Source organism: Macaca nemestrina, chromosome 15, assembly GCF_043159975.1.
Source record: "Macaca nemestrina isolate mMacNem1 chromosome 15, mMacNem.hap1, whole genome shotgun sequence".
Lineage (NCBI taxonomy): Eukaryota > Metazoa > Chordata > Mammalia > Primates > Cercopithecidae > Macaca > Macaca nemestrina.
Genome location: NC_092139.1, coordinates 56288797 through 56297537, shown reverse-complemented (window position 1 = coordinate 56297537; position 8741 = coordinate 56288797).

The window sequence follows — 8741 nt, the reverse complement described above, 5'->3', positions numbered from 1 at the left end:
TTATATGTATAAGAAACTGAAAGGAATTATGACAATATCAAAACTATTTAATGGGTTTAAAGAGAAATTTACTCCTTTTTGTGTTAATAAAATTATAATTTAAATGCTTACATAATTTAAACGTGTAAAAATACACAATTATTTGGATAATACAGGGAAAGTGCCCTGACTCGCCGTCTGTAGCCAAAACAATATCGAAACACAGCTGAGTCACAGCCTCCTGCAGTCAAACTGGCATTTACTAGAGTTGTGTTTTTCAAGACAACTCGAGGTAGAAGAAGAGGCAGGGACCCACTCAAAAAATTCTTTCGTCTGCATCGTTGTAGGTAGCACATGAAAACACCTGGGAAGAATGGAAGGGTGCAGAGAGGTGACCCGTTTGCATAAAATAAACTTCAGCTGACAAAATACAGGTAATCAAACAGGAAAATGCAAATTGCTCATTAACTTCTCAGAGTCAGTGAACCTGGCCATGAAGATTCAACCGACCAAGGAGAATCTATCTGCAGCTCCCCGGGTGGCCTCAAAACCACCATAGTAGTCACCGGCTTCCTCATGGAGGACACAGGAGGGAGAAAGTGGCAGAAACCTTTTGACCTAGACTCCTTCGCGCGTGGGTGGGCACACTAAGGCAGACGGGCCCACGCGGGCCTCCAAGGGGAGGGTGTTCCCAGAGCTGGGGACAACAACACTTTCTAAAAATGTTCAGAAGAACCAGAGACATGACATTCTTGTGTTTGAGTGCAAATTGTGTGTGTATGAGTGTGTAAGGGAGTGTGTGAGTGCGTAGGTGAGAACGTGTGTGAAGGCTTACATGTAAGGAAATGAGCTTACAAATGTGTATGTGGGTGTGGGGGTGTGTATGAGGCAGTGTGAGACTGTGTGTGCATGTGTGGGAGTGTGTGTCAGTCTCTGAGGTGAGCATGCATGTGCAGTGCTGATGAGTGTGTGTGCATGTGAGTGTGCATGAGTGAGAGCATGTATATGCTTGAGCATCTCCGTGTATCGAACACATGTTTATACTTGTCTGTGTTTTTAGATTTGTATGCAAGTGTGTGTGAATGTATGTCTATGAATGTGTGTGAATTTGTGTGTATATCTATGTGAGTGCATGTGTTGTATACATATGTGTGTGTGTGCATGTCGGTGTGCATCTATGTGCATGTGTGTGCATGTATGAATGTATATATGTTTGAAAATGTATGTATGTGTAAATTTGTGTGTATATCTATCTGAGTGTGAATGTGGACGTGTGTGAATTTGTGTGTGTGTGTGTCTATATGTGTGAATGTGTATGCATATCTCCATGTGTCTGTATGTGTGCACGTGCGCATGTGCGACTGTGTATATCTCTGTGCTTGCACATGTATATACGTTTACATGAATTTGTGTGTATGTCTGTATGTGAGCATGTGCACGTGTGCAGATGTGTATATATCTGTGGTGTATATGAGTGTGTGCCTTGTGCATTTGTGTGCATGTGTGTATATCTGTGTGTGAGCCTGGGCGTGTGGGTGGATTTGTATATCTACGTGTGTATGGGTGTGTGTGGATGTGTGTCTGTGTGCATGTGTGTACATCTGTGTGTGAGCCTGGGCGTGTGGGTGGATTTGTATATCTACGTGTGTATGGGTGTGTGTGGATGTGTGTCTGTGTGCATGTGTGTACATCTGTGTGTGAGCCTGGGCGTGTGGGTGGATTTGTGTATCTACGTGTGTATGGGTGTGTGTGGATGTGTGTCTGTGTGCATGTGTGTATATCTGTGTGTGAGCCTGGGCGTGTGGGTGGATTTGTGTATCTACGTGTGTATGGGTGTGTGTGGATGTGTGTCTGTGTGCATGTGTGTATATCTGTGTGTGAGCATGGGTGTGTGTGGATTTGGTGTGTGTGGATGTGTGCATGTGTGTATATCTGTGCGTGAGCATTTCCTTGTGTGTGGATTTGTAGCCGTGCGTGTATGGGTGTGTGTGGATGTGTATCTGTGTGCATGTGTGTGTATCTGTGTGTGAGCATGTGCGTGTGTGTAGGTTTGTATACATCTGTGCATGTACAGGTGTGTGTGGCTATGTGTGTCGTGTCCATGTGTGTGCATGTGTGCATATCTGTGTGTGAGGCTGATCTGTATGACGATGTGCACATGCGTATCCACACCAGCCTGTCTCTCAGGCTCCCCAGCAGCGAGGAGAATGTGAGTCTGCCGCTGCTTCTGAGACTGTGTGTCTCATTCATCATAGACGCATGTGAGACCCTTTTGTCCCCCTTTCTTTCCAATTTGAAAGCGACTCTTGAAGTGTAACGGGGTTTGTTTAAAGACTGTCCCTCTCCTTAGGTGAGCCCTGTTTGTCCATGTGAACAGCAGGCCGTGGACGAGATGTACAGCCCTCGGCTTTAAAATAGCTGTGCACATTTTCCTCCGCCCGCGAGACACAATTCCAGCCCTGTGGCCTCTCAGATTCATTCTCAGGTAAACACCCTGTGACAGGCCGCAAGCTGGAGACCAACCGGCATGGTCACAGCTGTGCCACATCACGGTGCACCCCGACACCAGGCCTGCACAAGAATGTTTGCCATCACCCCAGGCTGTAGGCAGCAAATATTTTCCATAGCTCACCAAAGAGAAAGGTTTCATAGAGAGTTTCTCCTAGATCAGTTATGCTGGAGTCTGCAGGGACCTTGTTCCAGAATTTATGAGCCACGTGTATGAATTCTCTTGAAAACATTAAATGGAATTCTTAGTGCTAGATCTTACTTAATCTGACACTATAAACTTCTTAAAGCTTGTAAAACTCCTACAATCCTAAAAAAGTAGCAGTTCGTTGCAGGGAACGATGAGGCTTTCGGGCTGGCAAACGAAGTTTGAGGGGCATTCAGGCCCCAGCAGCTGTTTATAGACCAGTGACTCATATGCGGCAGAGGGGTGGCCTTTTCCCCGCGTCTCTTGGGCAGTAAAATCTTTGCAGCCAGGCTGTTTCCATGAGGGGTGGAGATCAGGCTGCAGGCTCAGGCTGCCCTGGTGGAGGTTAGGCTCAGGACTGCGGAGGCCCCTGCTCCACCCCTGCACGGTGAGTCATTTGGGTCCCTCTTCGCATGTGGGGTTCAGGGTGGGACTCACCAGAAAACCTCAATGGGAGAAACAAAACACCCTCCTGGACTTCCAGTTCCTGGTTCCAACCCAACTTGTGAAAGAATCTGGGAAGGTAAATGGCAGGAGAAGGGACCTACCCTTCATCCTTGAACTTGGCACAGCCAGAGCCTTGGTACTGGCACCAGCCAGTTCAGCTCTTGGCAGGGGGAGCAGCTTCAGCTCCAGGGAAATGAATTTTCTGTCAGAGCAAAACATATTAAAATGAAGTGAAGTTCCTGAATGTTGAACTGAGCGGTGAAGACTCCAATATACGGTGGCATTTAGAGAATGGGGAGGAGTCGGTCTCACAGAGCAGGAGGTGTAAGCCCAGCTTGGGAGCGCAGGGAGCCGACACAGCCCCTCCCCAGCCCGGTGCCATCCATCTGGAGGAGATCAGAGGGAAGGACTTTGAAATAGAGCTCCTGGGGGTCTAGTTCCTCCTTCTAAAGGAATATGGGCTCCAGGAAGAAAGCCCGAACTCTTCTATCAGGCAAACTTGGGTTCCCTTCCTCCTCGTGCCTGGATGCTTTGGGAATCGCAGTCAGAATCTCTGCATATGAGTCCCCTCCACATACAAGAGGAGGGAGAGGGTTTGAGCGCTTGTTCCATGAATGTCAGGAGGAGCAGAGCAAGGGAGGCCCTGGAGCCCCAGCACCGCAACAGGCACCAAGGGAAAGTCGATGGCATCGGCTCTCCCACTAAATAATCCACAAAGCTGGGCATTTGTGCTGTTTCCTCTGCCCTTTTCTCCTGACAAGAGATGCTAAAATAAAGCAGGAGGCAACGCACTCATTCACTCAAACGTGATCTTTCACTCCTACTGTGTACTGTGTGCAGCGTGATGCCAAGTGCCGAAAATGAAACAAAAAAGAAGACATTTCCAGACCCCGTGGATAAAAAGAGGAGGACGGCCGTTCTTTCTGTGTGGCAGAGTCCAACATGGCTTGGGGACCGGGAAGTGGGAGCAGTTTCCCCAAACTCTAGAGAGGTGCACCTCACTTGTCTCCTGTTGAGATTCCTAGGCAGGGTTGGGGGCTGCATTTTTCAGAGACAGCTGCATTCTTACCTCTCTTGTTCCACACACTGCCCTTTCAATGCAACGCCACTTCCTCATGAGAGGTGGGGCCTGTATTTCCTCACTGTACACCTGGGCACACCTGTGTAACTATCCTGACGGATAGAACGTGCAGAAGTGATGATGCATGGCTCCTGACGTTAGATCATAAAAGGTGATGTTTCCACCTGGCCGGCTCTCCCTTGAGACCCCCACCTTGAGAGCCCAGAGCCTTCAGGGAAGAAGCCTCCCTACCTTAAGGCTGCCATGCTGAGAGGCCACCTGGAGACAGACACGCCCGGGGAGCCCCCAGTGTTCCAGCTCCTCTCTGTGTGAATCTCCCCAGTGCTGGTCCTAGCCATGTGAGGGAGGAACAGATGACTCCAGACCAGCCTTGCATCTTCCATGTGAGGCCGCGACATTGCAGAGCGGAGACCAGCCAACTCCATTGTGCTCTGTCTAAGCCAACTTACAGGCTCTGTAAGTTTAATAGATGTCATGTTTTAAGCCATTAATTTTGGATGTAGGTGATTGCATGACCAGAGTAAGTGGAGCAGGCAGTGGCATAAGACATTCTCCGAGGGATATATTTGCATGTGGGGCTTAGCAGTGGAGATGGCAAACAGAGGTAGAAGTTTGTTCTTTTGAATTGTTAAAATGGCAGTACTGCCCAAAGCATTGTACAGACTCAATGCTATTTCTATCAAACTACCAGTGACGCTCTTCACAGAATTAGAAAAAGCTATATCCTAAAGTCCATATGGAGTCAAAAAAACTGAATAGCTAAAACAATCCTAAGCAAAAAGAACAAAGCTAGAGGCATCACATTATCTGACTTCAAACTATACTACAAGGCCATAATAACCAAAAGAGCTTGACTGTAGTACAAAAACAGACACATCAACCAATGGAACATAATAGAGAGCCCAGAAATAAAGCCACACACCTACAACTATCTGATCTTTGACAAAGGTAGCAAAAACAAGCAATGGTGAAGGGATTTCTTATTTAACAGATGGTAGTGGGATAACTGGCTAGCTATATGCAGAAGATTGAAACAGGACCCCTTCCTTACACCATATACAAAAATCAACTCAAGATAGATTAAAGACTTAAATGTAAAACCTAAAACTAAAAAGAAACCCTTGAAGAAAACCAAGGAAATGCCATTCTAGACATAGACCCTAGCAAAGATTTTATGATAAAGATGCCAAAAGCAGTTGCAACAAAAACAAAAAATTAACAAATGAGAACTAATTAAACTAAAGAGTTTCTGCACAGCAAAATAAACTATTAACGACGTAAGTAGACAACACACAGAATGGGAGAAAACATTTGCAAACTATGCATCTGACAAAGGTCTAATATCCAGCATCTGTAAAGAACAAATTAATAAGCAAAAAAACAACACCATTAAAATGTGGGCGAAGGACGTGAACAGACAGGTTTCTTCTTTTTAAAAGAAGACATGCATACAGCCAACAAGTCTATGAAAAAATGCTCAACACCACTAATTATTAGAGAAATGCAAGTCAAAACCACAATGAGACAACATCTCACATCAGTTAGAATGGCTATTATAAAAATTTTAAAAATAAAAGATGCTGGTGAGGTTGTGGAGAAAAGGGAATGCTTATACACTATTGGTGGGAATGAAAATTAGTTCAGCCACTGTGGGAAGCAGTTTGTTGACTTCTCAAAGAACATAAAACCGAACTATCACTCTACCTAGCCATCTCATTACTGGGTATCCACTCAAAGGAACATAAATCGTTCTACCATAAAGACATATGCATGTGTATGTTCATCACAGCACTATTCCCAATAGAAAAGACATGGAATCAACCTAGAGTCCCATCAGTGCTAGCCTGGATTTAAAAAAAAAGGTGGCACATATACACCATGGAATAGTATGCAGCCATTAAAAAAAGAAGGAGATAGTGTCCTTTGCAGCAACATGGATGGAGCTGGAGGCCGTTATCCTAAATGAACTAATGCAGGAACAGAAAACCAAACACCACATGTACTCTTATAAGGGAGAACTAAACATTGAATAGACATGGACTCAAAGAAGGGAACAATAGACACTGAGGCCTACTTAGGAGTGGGAGAGAAGGGTGAGGATCTAAAAACCATGTATCCAGCCCTGTGCTTATTACCTGAGTAACAAAAAGATATGTACAGCAAACCCCCACAACATACAATTTATATAACAAACCTGCATCTGTACCTCTCAAACTCAAATAAAAGTTAAAAAGAAAAAAGATGTTTCTACTTTTGGGTTAGACATTATTTTACAAAAACAAATTTTATGGACCTCTCATTACCTGGTTGTGATGTTGATCTGGGGAAGAAAAACCATAACCTAACACTATAGTGATCCCAAAGACATGGAACAAAACATTGGGTCCATGGAATATTGATAGCTCTTATCAAAAGGTGGGGGAATATCCACAGGGGAGAGACAGGAAAAGGACATTGTGTGGTCAAACTTGAGAAATACTGAATGTAGCAGAGTTGAGAGTGCGCACCCACATCCCCAAAGCACCTATCTGTCCATTACATGCTTGTGGCCTCTCATTGCAGAGCCCTAAAACTCACTGCCTGAGGGCTTTGTCTCAGTGTGCTCAAGTCAGGCTGGAGCAGCCTGGGGTGAATGCTGCGGGAACCTCCCTCAGTGGGTGATGGATTGAAGGATGGGTTACCACTCTGCCTTTCTCACCACTGTGATGTCTCCACCATCTCTCAGAAGTCCCCAGCCGGACTGAGTTCCTCAGCAGTAACCTACTTAACCATATGTGTTCTACTGGCTGCTGGCCCCTGTGTCTCACTTCCCTACTTCCTAGCAGTGCTTCCCAGCATCACCTCCCAAATAACTACTTACAAGTACAACCTTATTTCTGGGTCTGCACTGGGAGAACCCAGACTCAGATACTATGTTGTTAGGTTTTCTGTACAATTCCTCAGAGATAAATAAACTAAAGCTCAATGAGGCTCTCTAAGGTGGATGCTGAGAACACAATGTTTCAGAAAAATATCTGACTGTATCGTTAGTCCACTTTTTGTTGGGATTGTTTGTTTTTTTGTTGCTGTTGTTACTGATATGTTTGAGTTCCTTGTAGATTCTGGATATCACTCTTCTGTCAGATGTATAATGTGAAGATTTTCTCTGACTCTGTGGGTTGTCTGTTTACTTTGCTGACTGTTCCTTTTGCCATGCAAAAGTTCTTTAGTTTAATTAAGTCCCAACTATTTATCTTTGTTTTTGTTGCATTTGCTTTTGGGTCCTTGGTCATGAAATCCTTGCCTAAGCCAACGTCTAGGAGGGTTTTTCCAAAGTCATCTTCTAAAATTTTTATAGTTTCCCGTCTTAGATTTAAGTCCTTAATTCATCTTGAGTTGATTTTTGCATAAGGTGAGAGATGAAGATCCAGTTTCATTCTCTTACATGTGGCTAGCCAATTATCCCAGCACCATTTTTTGAAAAGGGTGCCCTTTCCTCACTTTATGTTTTTGTTTGCTTTGTTGAAGATCAGTCTATTCGCAATTGCAGAATCATGGAACCAACCCAAATGCCCATCAATCAATGAGTGAATAAAGAAACTGTGGTATATGTATATACGATGGGATACTTCTCAGCCATAAAGAGGAATGAATTAATGACATTTGAAGTGACCTGGGTGAGATTGGAAATTATTATAATAAGTTAAGTAACTCAGGAATAGAAAACCAAACATCATATGTTCTCACTGATATGTGGAAGCTAAGCTATGAGGACACAAAGGCATAAGAATGATACAGTGGACTCTGGGGACTTGGGGAAAAGGATGGGAAGTGGGCAAGGGATAAAAGACTACAAATAAGGTGCAGCGTATACTCCTTGGGTGATGGGTGCACCAAAATCTCACAAATCACCACTAAAGAACTGTCTCATGTAATCAAACACCACCTGTTCCCTAACAACTTATAGAAAAAAAAAAAAAAGGTTGAGTTAAAAAAAAAGAAACATATCTGACTGTGAAATGATTATTTTGTTGTGTGTGTTTGTGGGTGTGTGTGTGTGTGTGTGTTTCACTGAAACATCTCACAGTGTTCTTGCTTCTTAATACCAGCTTGGAGAAAAGTTGCCTTAAAAAGTATTTGTAAATGGAATTTTATGGACCAAATATTCCATGCAAAATAAATGATTTGTTAAGTAGCAATGTCCCAACTGTTTTGTGATCTTTGAAACAGGCGACATTTTCAAATCAGACTTGAAATTATGTCTGGCCACCCACACATCAGGAGATGAGATTGGGATTATAAATATGTGATCTGAGTGCCCCGAACCAACTTAAATGTCCTAGCCTGTGCTAAGCTGTGCTAAGAGTAAGCCTCATGTAAAAGAATGACAGCATTGTCTCTGAAAAGGGGAGATAGTTGGTCTCTGGAACACCCAAATGGTCTGGACTAAAACTAAAGAATTTTGACCCAGTAATATTATCCTCGTCCTCAATTCTCAAATTTGAGTATGCACTGCCCTCCAGGCCCACACAGTTTGTAAGTGGTAGATCAAGCCAAGGG